We start from the raw sequence: 17117 nt of genomic DNA on the forward strand, positions 1-17117 counted from the left end.
AATAGCCTACCCATGGCTTAGGTCTACTTATGAAAAAACTGTCACCCACTGAAAAACTGTGAAACACTGGAAAATAATATAAACTATTGTGTTCAGTAGCTAGGTTTCCCTCCAGTTTGTGACAGATTTTCATGCGAATTTTCTAAAATGAACATAAAACAGTATGCACATTTTCCCACCAGAGATGTGTTTCCAAAAATTTTCGCTGTGAAAAGGCTGTGCATGATGTCGTAGCGCACATACAAATAACTTATACCGTTAAATGTTGATGTACCAAATGAAACATATAGGTTTCCATCGCATTTTCAACTCTACTGATGGTTTGGTGGTGCACCGTTGCAAAAAAAACTGTTGCGTTATATAGCAAATATGTCCACTCTGATCTCGGCGCATGCGCTCTAGCCAACAGCTCACAGCTACAGAGCGGGTAGGCTAACCACACTATGAGATTATTATGGAAAGGAGCTATACTAATTTGTGTTTGTCAATTGGCAGGCAAGAATCGATCATCATGTCACCAGAATAAGACCCTCGATATTTCTTGGAAAGGAACATCAAGTTCATCACCTTCATCACATATATATATTGTAGCGACCCGCACAGACAGCTGTGTGTTATGTGCTAGGCTAGGAGGTGGTTGTGTTGTACTGACCAGTACCCGGTGTTCGCGGGGTCCGACATGTCAATCAACCTGCTATCTGCCAATCACGGGAATGCCTGGAATGTTCTGATGCCGGGCATCCTGGTGGTTGGCGGAGTGGCGTGGAGGGGGGTTGGGCATTGGAAGTTAAGACCAGGTTCAGCCTTTGTTCTCTCTCTCTTACGTCTGGGCTTCACAAGAGAAGGTCACGATTGGCTTGTGGGTTATCTGTCATCTATTTGGCGTGTGCTACGGCCCAAACAGTAGCCTGTGTAAAGTTGGTTCAATAAACCGTCAATTCGCAAACTCAAGCCTCTGTCTGGACAATTGTTCATTTATGATCTAGTCAGGTCATTACAATATATATTTGTGGGGGGGGGGGGGGGGCGTTGCCTGTTTTGCATGTTACTTTTTCATTAATACGTGTCACATATCAGTTTGCACACATATCAGTTTGTTAAAAATATATATAATTGAGTTAATAAAGCCGTTTACACACATGGTCCAGTTTTTGTTTTCTTGAGAAAGGCAGCTCCAAAATGCAGGTGTTTCAGCCTAGCTCACGGCTTTCTGTGGTTGTGGGGCCAGCAATAAATAGGAGCATTGCGCCGTGATTGGCTCAGTGTTCTGTCACCCACGGGGACACTACGTCATAGCCAAGTTTATGTCCTTAGTAAGGGTAGTTTCACCAACAAGCTTTACTGGCCTGGAAAATATGTTTCCTGCACAATTTTTCCCCTCATAAAGCTATTTTGTGGAATAATTCAGACATAACTGTAAGGAATAAGTCATTGTTCTACCCCAGCTGGCATGAGAGGAATATTGACTTTGTTCTTGATATTTTCGACAACAAGGGTAATATTCTCACATATGACCAATTTATAACATTGAAAGAGTTTCCAATACCTTTCAGAGAGTTTATTTCTGTGATCAAAGCTGTTCCCAGTGGTCTAACTACACTTATGAAAAGTAATCTTAATTTTGGGAATGATCACAAAGTTTATCCAGAACTCAGATTGGAAGGCGTGGGCTTAATTGAGAAATCTTGTTGTAATAAATATATAAGACAAATTCTTCATTCACAAAACCAACTTACACCGAGAGGAAAATTCTTCTGGAACATGCTTATTCCTGACATTGTCTGGAAAAATGCATGGTTAAGACCTTACAAATACTGTATACCAAACAAAGTTAAGGAAGTGCACTTCAACATTTTACATAAGATATATCCATGTAATTCTATGATGTCCAAATTTGTGGCTATTGATGATATCTGCACTTTCTATGAAAAAGAAGGTGAGAATCTGTTTCACTTGTTCTTTGAATGTAAATTTGTGTCAGAATTTTGGGAAAACCTTGCAAAGTACTTATTTACCATTATGAACACTGCCTATAATTTTAGCATAAAATATATAATATGTTACTATTGCAATGATAACAAAACCACTGAAATTATTATTTTATTTTTTTATTCTTGTTGCCAAATACTTTATACACAAACAAAAATTCCAAAATTATATACCCAAATTACCAATTTTTCTGATTGAATTTATTTATCTTATTAAAACACTAACCCTAGTGAATAACAACAAGAATAACATCTTCATTAATCATTATAATAAGATATTTTCAGAGTGAATATAATTGCACTTAAATAGTTTATTTTTTGTATTTTCTTTTTCTTTATATTTTTTGTATGTTTGAGTATTGTTAATATCTGTGTTTGGTTTGCTAGACATGTTTGATGTAGCAATGTAAGTTGATTTATGTATTATGAATAAAATAAATGTATTATAAAAAATAAAATAATAATAATACCATTTTTAAAAGGGTAAACATCCAAAATGTCAGCCCTTTGTGTCCTGGCCTTCAAAGAAGGCTCAAGGTCAGTGGCCACACAGATTAAATGATGTCAAATCACATTATATGTACAGTAGCTTTGATTGGACTGATCATGTCACAACATCTTACTTTCAAAGTCTTAGCTAGCCGTAATCATCATGAATCAAGCCAACAATCTACTGGCAAACCTTTTTAATCCTTGTCATATGAAGAGAAATAATGAAGAGAAATTATAGATCAAACGTAACAGTGCTAGTTGGACATAAAGATTACGCAACAAGTTGAAAATCGCAAATTCAACAATGAGTCGTTTGGAAGGAATCAGTGGAAAACTGCAAGCGTTGCAAAGCAACCAGTAGCCTGCTATTCAATGGAGTGGCTGTGTGTTTTTTTCCAGAGTTTCCACCATAAATCCAGAATGCCAGACATTGATGACAAAGTTTGATGACAAAATTTGCCCACAAAGGACCGCCGCACCACCTTCTTGTTTAATAATAACCTATCCAGATTGATTAACTACTGTGCTATTTCATTTGACAATGTAGTTTGTCTGTCTATATATATCCTGGAAGGATATTGATCTCATCCCGTCAGTAGAGGATGCCTGATTTTTTTTTGTTAAATGCCTTCCTAACCATCTTAAATAAGCATGCCCCATTCATGAAATTTAGAACCAGGAACAGCTATAGCCCTTGGTTCTCCCCACACCTGACTGCCCTTAACCAACACAAAAACATCCTATGGCGTTCTGCATTAGCATCGAACAGCCCCCTTGATATGCAGCTTTTCAGGGAAGCTAGAAACCAATATACACAGGCAGTTAGAAAAGCCAAGGCTAGCTTTTTCAAGCAGAAATTTGCTTCCTGCAACACTAACTCAAAAAAGTTCTGGGACACTGTAAAGTCCATGGAGAATAAGAACACCTCCTCCCAGCTGCCCACTGCACTGAAGATAGGAAACACTGTCACCACTGATAAATCCACTATAATTGAGAATTTCAATAAGCTTTTTTCTACGGCTGGCCATGCTTTCCACCTGGCTACCCCTACCCCGGTCAATAGCTCAGCAGCCCCCACAGCAACTCGCCCAAGCCTTCCCCATTTCTCCTTCTCCCAAATCCAGTCAGCTGATGTTCTGAAAGAGCAGGAAAATCTGGACCCCTACAAATCAGCCGGGCTAGACAATCTGGACCCTTTCTTTCTAAAATGATCTGCCGAAATTGTTGCCACCCCTATTACTAGCCTGTTCAACCTCTCTTTCGTGTCTATTGAGATTCCCTAACATTGGAAAGCAGCTGCGGTCATCCCCCTCTTCAAAGGGGGGAACACTCTTGACCCAAACTGCTACAGACCTATATCTATCCTTCTAAGGTCTTCGAAAGCCAAGTCAACAAACATATTACCGACCATTTCGAATCTCACCATACCCTCTCTGCTATGCAATCTAGTTTCAGAGCTGGTCATGGGTGCACCTCAGCCACGCTCAAGGTCCTAAACGATATCTTAACCACCATCGATAAGAAACATTACTGTGCAGCTGTATTCATTGATCTGGCCAAGGCTTTCGACTCTGTCAATCACCACATCCTCATCAGCAGACTCAACAGCCTTGGTTTCTCAAATGACTGCCTTGCCTGGTTCACCAACTTATCTCTGATAGAGTTCAGTGTGTCAAATCTGAGGGTCTGTTGTCCGGACCTCTGGCAGTCTCTATGGGGGTGCCACAGGGTTCAATTCTTGGACCGACTATCTTCTCGGTATACATCAATGATGTCGCTCTTGTTGCTGGTGTGTCTCTGATCCACCTCTACGCAGACGACACCATTCTGTATACTTCTGGCCCTTCTTTGGACACTGTGTTAACAACCCTCCAGGCAAGCTTCAATGCCATACAACTCTCCTTCCGTGGCCTCCAATTGCTCTTAAATACAAGTAAAACTAAATGCATGCTCTTCAACCGATCGCTGCCTGCACCTGCCCGCCTGTCCAACATCACTACTCTGGACGGCTCTGACAACTACAAATACCTAGGTGTCTGGTTAGACTGTAAACTCTCCTTCCAAACCCACATCAAAGATCTACAATCCAAAGTTAAATCTAGAATTGGCTTCCTATTTCGCAACAAAGCATCCTTCACTCATGCTGCCAAACATACCCTTGTAAAACTGACCATCCTACCAATCCTCGACTTCGGCGATGTCATTTACAAAATAGCCTCCAATACCCTACTCAACAAATTGGATGCAGTCTATCACAGTGCCATCCGTTTTGTCACCAAAGCCCCATATACTACCCACCATTGCGACCTGTACGCTCTCGTTGGCTGGCCCTCGTTTCATACTCGTCGCCAAACCCACTGGCTCCATGTCATCTACAATACCCTGCTAGGTAAAGTCCCCCCTTATCTCAGCTCGATGGTCACCACAGCATCACCCACCTGTAGCACGCGCTCCAGCAGGTATATCTCTCTGGTCACCCCCAAAACCAATTATTTCTTTGGCCGCCTCTCCTTCCAGTTCTCTGCTGCCAATGACTGGAACGAACTACAAAAATCTCTGAAACTGGAAACACTTATCTCCCTCACTAGCTTTAAGCACCAGCTGTCAGAGCAGCTCATTACTGCACCTGTACATAGACCATCTATAATTTAGCCCATACAACTACCTCTTTCCCTACTGTATTTATTTTATTGTATTTATTTATTTATTTTGCTCCTTTGCACCCCATTATTTTTATTTCTACTTTGCACATTCTTCCACTGCAAATCTACCATTCCAGTGTTTTACTTGCTATATTGTATTTACTTTGCCACCATGGCCTTTTTTGCCTTTACCTCCCTTATCTCACCTCATTTGCTCACATCGTATATAGACTTGTTTCTACTGTACTATTGATTGTATGTTTGTTTTACTCCATGTGTAACTCTGTGTTGTTGTATGTGTCGAACTGCTTTGCTTTATCTTGGCCAGGTCGTAATTGTAAATGAGAACTTGTTCTCAACTTGCCTACCTGGTTAAATAAAGGTTAAATAAATAAAATACAAAAATATTTAGGCTGTGGCGTGCACAAAGATACCTCGCTAGATTTGCCTGTTAGCATATGGTGTCATCACACGATTGTCATTTTGTATCAATAGATTGTAGTCGTGTTACAGTTGTAGTAGAAAAAAGCCGAACTTCCCATAATTTCTAACTCATTTGCAAAACGTACAATGTGTTATGAATTTTCAAAATGTATCATTTCAATTTGGTGTGGCAAACATTAGCTAGGTGGTGAGGTGGCTAACGTTAGCTAGCACTAGGGGTTAGGGATAGGAGTTAGAAGTTAGGTTAAAGGGTTAAGGTTAGGTTTAGGGGAAGGGTTAGTTAATATGCTAAGTAGTTACAAAGTAGCCAAAAAGTATTAAGTTGTTGCTAATTAGCTAAATCTGTCAGTGATGAGATTCCAACGCTCAACCTTTAGGTTGCCAGACGTTCAAGTTACATGCCACCCATACACCTCGATCAACCACCCTCTGATTTTTTTTTGCGTAACCATACCAATGTAACATATGTAACATATCATACTTTTGATCATATTTTTGTATTTATTTAACCAAGCAAGTCAGTTGAACTAATTCTTATTTACAATGGCGGCCTACCGAGGAATAGTGGGTTCAGGGGCAGAACGACAGATTTGTTGTACCTTGTCAGCTCTGGGATTCGATCCAGCAACCTTTCGTTTACTGGCCCAATGCTCTAACCATTAGGCTTTTTGTCACCCTACTCATTCTTCCATGGTGCAAGAATGAATGCAATTAATTGTTTATTGAATGTAATGATGGACACAGCTTTGTAGAACCAAAACACACACAACCTCAGCTCAACAAACTCAAACTTGAGAACAAATCGTTTGTGGTGCTGCCTGGGTTCTGCAGTTTGGGAACGATATTGTGCTTATCACCCTCTTGGCAGTCAAGCAATGCACTGCGTCGAGAGTCGTTCACAAGCTAGTCCGGTTACGGCCACAACTAGTCCTCGTTTGAATTGCCTGCAATTTCTTCATAAATTGGTCATAACATTTGATATGATCTTCATCTAAGTCACAACAACAATAGACAAACACAGTGTGCTTCAAGTATTAACACACAAATTATTGTATTGTTCTTGTAAATATTGAATACATTATTTAAGCAATCACAGTGTAGGTTGGAAAAAGTATGTGAACCCCTAGGCTAATGACCTCCAAACGTGAATTGGAGTACGCTAACTTGGAGTCCAATCAATGAGACAAGATTGGAGATGTTGGTTGGAGCTGCACTGCCCTATAAAAACACTCACAAAATTTAAGTTTGCTATTCACAAGAAGCATTGCTTGATGTGAACCATACCTCTAACAAAAGAGATCTCAGAAGACCTAAGATTAAGAATTATTGACTTGCATAAGGCTGGAAAGGATTACAAAAGTATCTCTAAAAGCCTTGATGTTCATCAGTCAACGGTAAGACAAATTGCCTACAAATGGAGAAAGTTCAGCACTGTTGCTACTCTCCCTAGGAGTGGCCATCCTGCAAAGATGACTGCAAGAGCACAGTGCAGAATGCTCAATGAGGTTAAGAAGAATCCTAGAGTGTCCGCTAAAGACTTACAGAAATCTCTGGAACATGCTAACATCTCTGTTGACGAGTCTACGATACGTAAAACACTAAACAAGAATGATGTTCATGACAGGACATCATGGATGAAGTCACTGCTGTCCAAAAAAAAAACATTGCTGCATGTCTGAAGTTCGCAAAAGAGCACCTGAATGTTCCTCAGCGCTACTTGCAAAATGTTCTGTGGACAGTTGAAACTAAAGTTGAGTTATTTGGAAGGAGCACACATCACTATATGTAGAGAAAAAACGCACAGCACACTGACATCAAAACTTCATCTCAACTGTAAAGTATGGTGGAGGGAGCCTCATTGTTTGGGGCTGCTTTGCTGCCTCAGGGCCTGGACAGCTTGCTATCGTTGAGGGAAAAATTAATTCCCTAGTTTATCAAGACATTTTCCAGGAGAATATAAGGCTATCTGTCCACCAATTGAAGCTCAACAGAAGTTGAGTGATGCAACAGGAAAACGACCTAAAACACAGAGGTAAATCAACAACAGAATGGCTTCAACAGAAGAAAATACGCCTTCTGGAGTGGCCTAGTCAGAGTCCTGACCTCAACCTGATTGAGATGCTGTGGCAAGACCTCAAGAGAGTGGTTCACACCAGACATCCCAAGAATATTGCCGAAATTAAACAGTTTTGTGAAGAGGAATAGTCCAAAATTCCTCCTGACCATTGTGCAGGTCTGATCTGCAACTACCGAAAACATTTGGTCGAGGTTATTGCTGCGAAAGGAGGGTTAACCAGTTATTAAATCCAAGGGTTCACATAATTTTCCCACCCTGCATTGTGAGTGTTTACACGGTGTGTTAAATAAAGACATGAAAACATATAATTGTTTGTGTTCTAGTTTAAGCAGACTGTGTTTGTCTATTGTTGTGATTTAGATGAAGATCAGATCAAATTTGATGACCAATTCATACAGATATCCAGGTAATTCCAAAGGGTTCACATACTTTTTCTTGCCACTTGATTAAACAATGTATAAGTTGAAAGATAATGATAAAATAATTCCACTCTGAAACCTTATAACTGTATGAAATTGATTAGAATCATAAAATAATCATCTGATGATGTGTGTAGTTTTAGTCAGAATTAGGTTAAATAATGTATCTAGTGTCTGAGCAAGGCGTAGCTTAGGATTTGAACTTGTATGTGTGTGCAGAAGAAAAGAAAAACGAGAACAGTTAAACTGTGTTTGGACCGAGCTGGCTAGGCCTCTGGGGAACCTATGATAGCATAGGGAGTACTTCTCAAGGTTTCCCTAATCTCAGGGTAATGGAACTGTCGGCTAGGCAGTGATACACAGTGGTGAGAACTATGGAAATAAAACTCACCTACTGTTTGTGTGGAAGTATGTGCGTAGGATACCTACTGTTTGTGTGGAAGTATGTGCGTAGGATACCTACTGTTTGTGTGGAAGTATGTGCGTAGGATACCTACTGTTTGTGTGGAAGTATGTGTGCAGCTATAAAATGGATGTCTTTGTATAATGGACTTTAGAACGTTCTCTGAATAAACTTTAACTTAATAATCTTTTTGCATAAACTGAGTCTTTGACTAATTATTATTAAATCCATGGTTTTACAGATCTAGGGGATTGGTCAGAGCTATTGATTGTCAGTTATTATCATTGGGATTGAAAAATTCTTGTGACAGCTTGGTCCTTCGAAGCCGGATTTCAATACCTGTTTTCTGTCGTCCCATGGGAGCCCCCAAAAACCGTGCACGGACAGATCAGAGATCCGTATGTTAAAGACCTGCCCTCTGGAAATTGAGGTTCCATTTCAGGCCGGTGGCGAACTGGTACGCGACAGAAAACAGTGACGAAATCTAAACCACATTGAAACCTCAGCTGCAAAAAATAAGGTAAGTGCTCTTTATTCACGGCCATATAGGGGATGATGTCTATATGATTGCATTAAATGAGGTAAAGGATTTTAAGGGAATGCAGGGATTACCAGGAGATGAGTAAAGGATTTGAATGTATTCTGGGTGTTAGACACTAACATATATCCGAAGGAGTTTATATCTGGTGACCTGTCTTTAAAAGTTTGTGTGGAGATTTTTTTTTTAAAGGGAACCAAGTAATCCATGCAAATGGAAGACAGGAATTAGTTGTAAATTCAACAATGAAGCAGGGTCCGCAATGACCCTGGGAAACTGTGGCCACTGCCGATTTAAAATAGCTAATGGTGAGACCTAAAACGTATAATAGGGTCAAAAGAGAGAAGGTCCGAGATTATTATAAGAGAGAAGGTCAGAGACATGATTATATTAATATAGGTCGCCTGTCTAAATACGTTTAAATAGAAGAAGGGGAGAGTCAGATCTTCCAGAGGCACACATCTAGGTCTGATTATCAAATGAAGAAGGGAAACCTAATATAGCGGAGTGAGATACGAGATATTAATGAGTCAAAGTCACAAGGAACCACGGAAAAATAGGGTGCTAACTAGGGCTTTACGACCCCTGGAAAATAGCTTATAGGTTGTATACATGTGAGACCTAATGTCCGATTGAAAGACACCTCTATAGATAAAGTTTCAAGAAGGTTAGGTGAAGAGATACACATAGATTGTGAGCATAGAGTGTGAGCACACACATAGGGAGTAGGGACATACACATCAATTGTGAGACGCATAGAAGTAATTGAATCAGAGTTTTAAAAGCACACACATAGAATAAGAATATCATTATTTGCGTGTGAGATAGATATATTTATCAGTCAAAAGTCACAAGGAACACCTAAGAATAAGTAGAACTTATGGTTGTATAAAATGTGAGATCTAAATAATATATCAGGATTCATACAAATAATTATTCAAAAATTCTAGGAAAGATTGACGGGAGGTATTTATCAACACAGGTTAAGGATAATAACGGTAAAAATAACAGACACATAGATTGTGAGAAGAAGCATAATAACAATAATAGTAATTGAATAAACATGGGTAGTAAATCCTCAAAGGAGGTCCCGGGATTAACCGGGGATGAGAGGTCAATTTAATGCCCAAAATGGAGGAAAAAGTATGAATTTGACGGACGTTTAAATAGAGAAAAATTGGAATCAATGATTAAACAAATAAATAGGGTTTGTGGGGGACAAGGTAGAGAAGCAACTGACAGAAGAGCTCAACACCGCTCATATTTGGCTGGCTGAAGCTAGAAAAAGAGCGGAGGGGGCCAAGAAAAAGGGAGCTACTAAGGAGGAAGAATTAGGTAGCCAGGAGCAGACAGAGAGGACTCCCATGTCTCCCACAGAGACATCACCTAAACCCAAATTATACCCCTCCCTGGCAGATGCAGCCGCATCAGGTGCCGCCCATCCCATTACCCCCTCCCCCTTATGCTGGTCCTCAGGGAGCTGAGGGAGGAAGAGAGGAAGAGGCACAGAAAGGAGAACAGGATTTAGCAACCTTATTGAGAAAATGGATAGAGGTGGAGAAAGTCGAGAAAAGTGGATAGAGACAGTCCAGAGAAAGGGGAGATAGATGCTTTAACTGTCACAAACCAGGTCATTTTGCTAGAGCTTGTGAGGCACTGTGTAAACACTGCAATAAAGTAGGCCATAATCACAGAGACTGTAAAAAGAGAGGACAGGTTGAGTCAGAGCATCTGACAGTAACTATCGGGGTAATTGTAGACAAACATAAAGGAGGCTATAAGGGGAAGGGACCTAAGAGATAAGGAAAAAAATGGACAGGATCAGACGATAGAAAATGTTTAAATTGCGATGAGACAGGACATTTCGCCCGGGATTGTAAGGCTCCCTGTAAACAATGTAGGACACAACCACCGAAATTATGAACATAAGAGGAAGGACAGGCGTGACAATCGGGAGAGAAAGAGAGAGGCAGAGATAATGAGAGCGAGATTAATGAGAATCCTCGCTGGGAAAACGCTTGGACCTTTAAACCAGGGCTGTTTTCTGGGAATTGTCTCAGTAGTACGTGCCTGATTTTACGACTAAAGACAATTATAAATAGTGTTATTTGTGTGGAGTCTCTGTCATTCCAATAGTGTTGGTGGTCCAGCGGTAGAATTCTTGCCTACCACGTGGGAGACTCAGGTTTGTATCCCAGTTTATGCACCAATAGACAAAGATTTGGGTTTCTGATTGTAATTCAACTATTAATATGTTTTGCCTGGGAAGATACGGTTGTTAGTGTTTGTTTAAGATATAAACTGAATGTTTTAATAGCTTGTTTAGGTTAAATTGAAAGACTAATTCATTCAAAATAATAGCGAGGCGATTTCAATGTAATATGGAGTCATATTTAAATAATTGAATCACAGATAATGGCGATAGAGTTGTGCCCACCGAAATGTTTTTTTTCTTATGGATTGACTGATGTAGGTTATACATTTGGTGACTTACATGTTACTTTTAAGTATGGGACATTTCATAAGGGTGAAGCCGAAAGAGAAGGGACAGTTGTAAAGTTTGGTTTTAATCGTACGATAGAGGTAAGGCAGAGCGTTGTTTGAGTAGAGGTTATATTTTTGCCCACGGGTAAGAAGAGGAGAGTTGGTTGTGCGCGCTGGGATATATTTGGCTGTAAGGAATTCAGGTCTGAATAGTTGAATCGTAAAAGTTTTGTGATAGTTTCAGGTTATTGATTCCTGGTTTGATTTTTTAGGTAACAACAGTAAATTTGAACAGGAAGTTCATGTATTCTAACATTATAATCTGTTTCCATTACGTGGAACAATGACAGGTCAGTAAAGTGGATTGCAGGTTGAGTTAATTTAATTTTGCAGGGACAGTGCACATTAATCACAGTTGTGTGGGTCTAATGGCAGGGTATTCATATCAAGCACTTTGAGAGACTGTTTGCAGACAGACTGAATGGGTTTTAATGTTGCAAATCAAGCTTGGGCCAAACTAGTCAAGTAGTATGTTAAGTAGGGAATTTCATAGATTTTAAGTACAGTATTGTATCCAAGGGTTGCGCATGTTCAATTAAGTACATATAACCACTGAGGAAATGTAAAACTAATGATTGGAGGGAGTACAATGCAATTATCATTATTATTAGGTTTTGTTTGTTATCAACGTTTGGGGTTCTGAATCGGTGGAATATAATGAAATGCTGACCAAGTGGGTGTGGGGATTTTTTTCTGGGAAAATGAGTGCTTCATTGTCTCTCTTTGTAAATGTTTTCTGGGGGCTGTAATCTTGAAGGGAGCGAGTGAGATAGAGGCATGTTTCTACCAAATTGAAAAGGCCTGGTAATGTTTTGTTTGTTTAGAACCTGGGGGTTGCCTTTGGGTTTGAAGAAATTTCAATTTTTCTTAGAGACACGATATCGTAATGCAACCGTCAGATTTCAAAAAAGCTTTACCGAAAAAGCACACCATGCAATAATCTGAGTACAGCGCTCAGAGACCAAAACAACCCAAAAAGATATCCGCCATGTTGTGTCGTCAACAGAAGTCAGAAATAGCATGATAAATATTCACTTACCTTTGATGATCTTCATCAGAATGCACTCCCAGGAATCCCAGTTTCACAATAAATTTGTTTTGTTCGATAATCTCCATCATTTATGTCCAAATACCTCCTTTTTGTTCGTGCATTTAGCCCAGTAATCCAAATTCAAGACGCGCGATCACTAGGATCAGACAAAGTCCGTTACAGTCCGTAGAAACATGTCAAACGATGTATAGAATCAATCTTTAGGATGTTTTTAAGATAAATCTTCAATAATGTTCCAACCGGAGAATTCCTTTGTCTGCAGAATTGCAATGGAACTCAAGCTAACTATCACGTGAACGGTCAGCTCATGCCTCTCTGCCAGACCTCTGACTCATTCCCCTCTCATTCGCCCCCACTTCACAGTAGAAGCATCAAACAAGGTTCTAAAGACTCTTGACATCTAATGGAAGCCTGAGGAAGTGCAATATGACCTCATAGACACTGTGTATTCGATAGGGAATGAGTTGAAAAACTACAAACCTCAGATTTCCCACTTCCTGGTTGGATTTTTTTCTCAGGTTTTTGGCTGCCATATGAGTTATGTTATACTCACAGACATCATTCAAACAGTTTTAGAAACCTCAGAAAATGTTCTATCCAAATCTACTAATAATATGCATATATCAGCAACTGGGCCTGAGTAGCAGACAGTTTACTCTGGGCACCTTATTCATCCAAGCTACTCAATACTGCCCCCAGCCATAACAAGTTTTCATGTTCATAATTACTACTGAACACATTAACAATGTGTTTTATTAAGAATGTCTGCATCAAAGACACAGACAAGGGATGTGCAGTAATGGTTAGTGCTAACTGGGTTCTTTGGGAGGTTCATACCCTAAACCCTAACCCTTCCCTAACCATTTTAAATTTAAACGTCAATGGGGGTGACGTCCGAGTTGGACGTCCCAATGATACTTAATAGCAAGGGTCAGGCAGTAATCTCCCCTGGAATTTATGTCTCATTATATGGTACTCAACTAGGCCCCCTGCAGTCAAAGGAAAGTAACACTGCTAATTCTCTTTTAATGTGTCCATTTTTTTCAGAACAGATTAGTACTTTTGGAAAGTAGACTACGCACTTCCATAGCCTACTGCTCTATTCTCAGACAAAATGTTTCTAATCATGGAAGATTCCCTTTTGAGAAATAGCAGCAATACCATCACTCTCAATGCCATCCTATCTGCTTCTACTGGATTGTCCATCATCCCTTCAAATTCCTAACGGTCACAGTTTATTGACCTATATTTGTTATTGTTTGTTTGTACTTTTATACACAATTAATATTTTAGCTGCCATGTATACAAAATAAAACTAAAGACATTTCATACAGTAGCCCCTGGTGGTGTGACAAAGTGAGTGGGTCTCTCTCTTGTTTCCATAGGCCAAATCAGGTTATTGAAATCTGATGTGAATGCAGAACCAATTTATTTTATAAATGGGAAACATATAGATTTGTTCATGGCAACACAACACTAATGTCATTGTGCATAGTGTGCAATTTATCCTTTGCAGAGGAGAAACACCATTCAATTCATAACTAAAATCAGCAAACTAGTACCATTTTGCAACGTGGTCACAGAGCATTTCATATTATCCTGTATGTAAAGCCTGGTGGCTAATGCTAGGGGTTAGCTATCACCAGGGGTTAGGGTTAAAGTTTGGTTTAGGAGTTAGGTTAAAGGGTTAAGGTTAGGTTTAGGGGAAGGGTTAGCTAAAATAGTAAGTATTTGCTAACTAGCTAAAATTGTCCATGAGTAGATTTGAACACGGAACCTTTAGGTTACTAGACGTTCACGTTATAGGCTACCCATCCACCTCAACCAACCACCCACCCTACTTTTGTTTTGTTTAAGTAAATCAAATCAAAAATCAAATCAAATTGTATTTGTCACATGTGCTGAATACAGTGAAATGCTTACTTACAAGCCCAATGCAGTTAAGACAAAAAGTGTTAAAGTATTTACTAAAATAAACTGAAGTAAAAAATAAAATTAACAATAAATAAAGTAACCTATTTTATGTAACCATACCAAATGTAACATATCATCATAATTTGAGTGTCCTGGATTTACATTTACTATGTTACGTCGAGTCTATGAGACCATTATGAGGAAAATAGATCATCCAGCAGGCAGCATAAAGAAGAAAAATACATGTTTAGAACTGATAATTGATCGCATGGTGCAAGAATGAATGCAATTAATTGATTATTGAATGTTATGTAAAACCAAAACACACAGTCTATGCTCAACAAACTCTAACTCGAGAACAAATTGTTTGTGGTGCTGCCTGGATGCTGCAGTTCGCGAGCAATATTGTGCTTATCATCCTCACAGCAAAATGTCCTTCCGGGGAGGGGGGGAGGAGGGAGTCTCGACATAAGCCTTGAGTGTGTGACGTCACATGGATGCTCTACAAAAGAAGGGGAAAATATTATACAATTGTTTATGAATGTGACTCTGTGAAGTTATTTTGGAGCGAAATAAGTGATGACATGTTTTATTTAATTAATAAGACTCATGTATTTACAATGAAAGATGTAATATGTTATTATTCCAATTAAAACTACTGAATTAGTCATTCTTCATTCTCTCTGGTATATTTTACGTACAAATATTTGAAATCTGTTCCCAAATGCAATATATTTTTACTTGAAATCAAATATGTAATAAAATCTCTAGATTTAGTCAATAACCAAAAAAACGATGTATTCTCACAACTCAATCATAGGTTTATACAATTGTAACCCCTGATCTTATTCTATGTATTTTATTAAGTACTTTAACTTTTTTAACTGTTGTCACTGCCAATTCATGTGTAGTGATTTAGTTCTTGTTTTGTCAAAAAATATATACTTTAATGTTAGTTTATTTAGAGAAAATATACTGTGTGTAGTGATGTCCTATGTTTTTTTGTTGTGTTGTATTTTGAAATTTTATAAAATAACACAATAAATGTTTAGCTACCTCGTGCGGCCTGCATGAGCAGTTAGCACCTACCAAAAGGCTTCTGAAACCCAGCTTCAGCTTGATCACAAAATTAACTGAGAAATAAATGAAAGCCTCACCAGCTAGCTACCAATCTTTTTTAGTTTTACTGTCCGATCATTCTTTAAATAAGCCCACAAATTGTTATTTTTACCTTTCCACAAACGGTCTGGTATGTGTTGTTTGATATGAGTAAGTCAGTGGAACCTGCTGAGGGGAGGACGGATCATAATAACGTCCGGAAAGGAGTGAATGGAATGGTATCAAACACATCCATGTGTTTGATACCATTCACTCCATTCCAGCCATTACACTCCATTCCAGCCATTATTATGAGCCGTCCTCCCTCAGCAGCCTCCACTAGAGCAAGTTAACCCAACTGTATTGACTAATAGGTAATGCCTCCACTAGTAGTTAGTGGGTACTGCCTGGCCAGTGGTCTAGCTAGCTACATTTGAGTAATTATCTATCCTCCTAAATGCGGTGGTCGTGGATAAACTAAGTAGAAGAGTTCAAAATATTTGTCTGAAAACGAACTAGTCGCAAGTTGTTGCCCGTGGTGTAATCCAGTCTAATCCACTGGCTCCTGAAGCCTATATCCCCATGAGCTCCCGAGTCGGGTAATATAGCTTGTGTACCCATGAGCTCCCAAGTCTCGAACGCTGTGTCTTTTGGCATCCACCATTAGCTAGCTAGCTAGTTGACTACTGCATGGCCAGTGTGAGCCAGCATGCCAGTTAGCAAGCTACATTTCAGTCACTAGCTATCCTTTTAAATGTGTTGAAACATACAGTATTTGGCTGGCAACAAACTAGTAGCCAGTTGTTGCAGTTCCATTCCCCTGAGATTAGGGAAACCTTGAGGTACTCCCTATGCTATCATAGGTTCCTCAGAGGCCTAGCCAGCTCGGTCCAAACACACTGTTCTCGTTTTTTTTCTTCTGCACCCACATACAAGTTCATATCCTAAGCTATGCCTTGCTCAGACAGTCTGTTTTTTCCCACTATACAGATACATTATTTAACCTAATTTTGACTAAAACTACACACATCATCAGATTATCATTTTATGACTCTAATCAATTTCATACAGTTAAGGTTTCGGAGTGGAATTATTTTATCATTATCTTTCAACATATACATTATTTTATCAATCCACCCATAATGACTAAATAATACACACTGATATATCAACCGCTATATGGAAACATAAATGTTATACAAGAATAAACCAAACCAATACATTCAATTACTCATCAATGACTGTTTTATGCCTATATCCAATCATAACTTCCGGTTTAGGATTTTCATTATAATCTTCATGAAAGAACAGTCTTGTCTAAACATTGAAAATAGTCTAATCTAACATTGGCTCCTCGTAGTTAAAAGAAACGGAGCAATGTCCTATGCCTGGAGCTCTGTATTCGTTATTCTACTGGTCGGGGCTCAGAATCGGTCCGTATCTCACCATCTGTTGCGTCATTGACCTCTCCAGAGTCCTGGAAATGAGACCTTGCATCCACGGAATC

Source organism: Oncorhynchus nerka, linkage group LG10 (genome assembly GCF_034236695.1).
Source record: "Oncorhynchus nerka isolate Pitt River linkage group LG10, Oner_Uvic_2.0, whole genome shotgun sequence".
NCBI lineage: Eukaryota > Metazoa > Chordata > Actinopteri > Salmoniformes > Salmonidae > Oncorhynchus > Oncorhynchus nerka.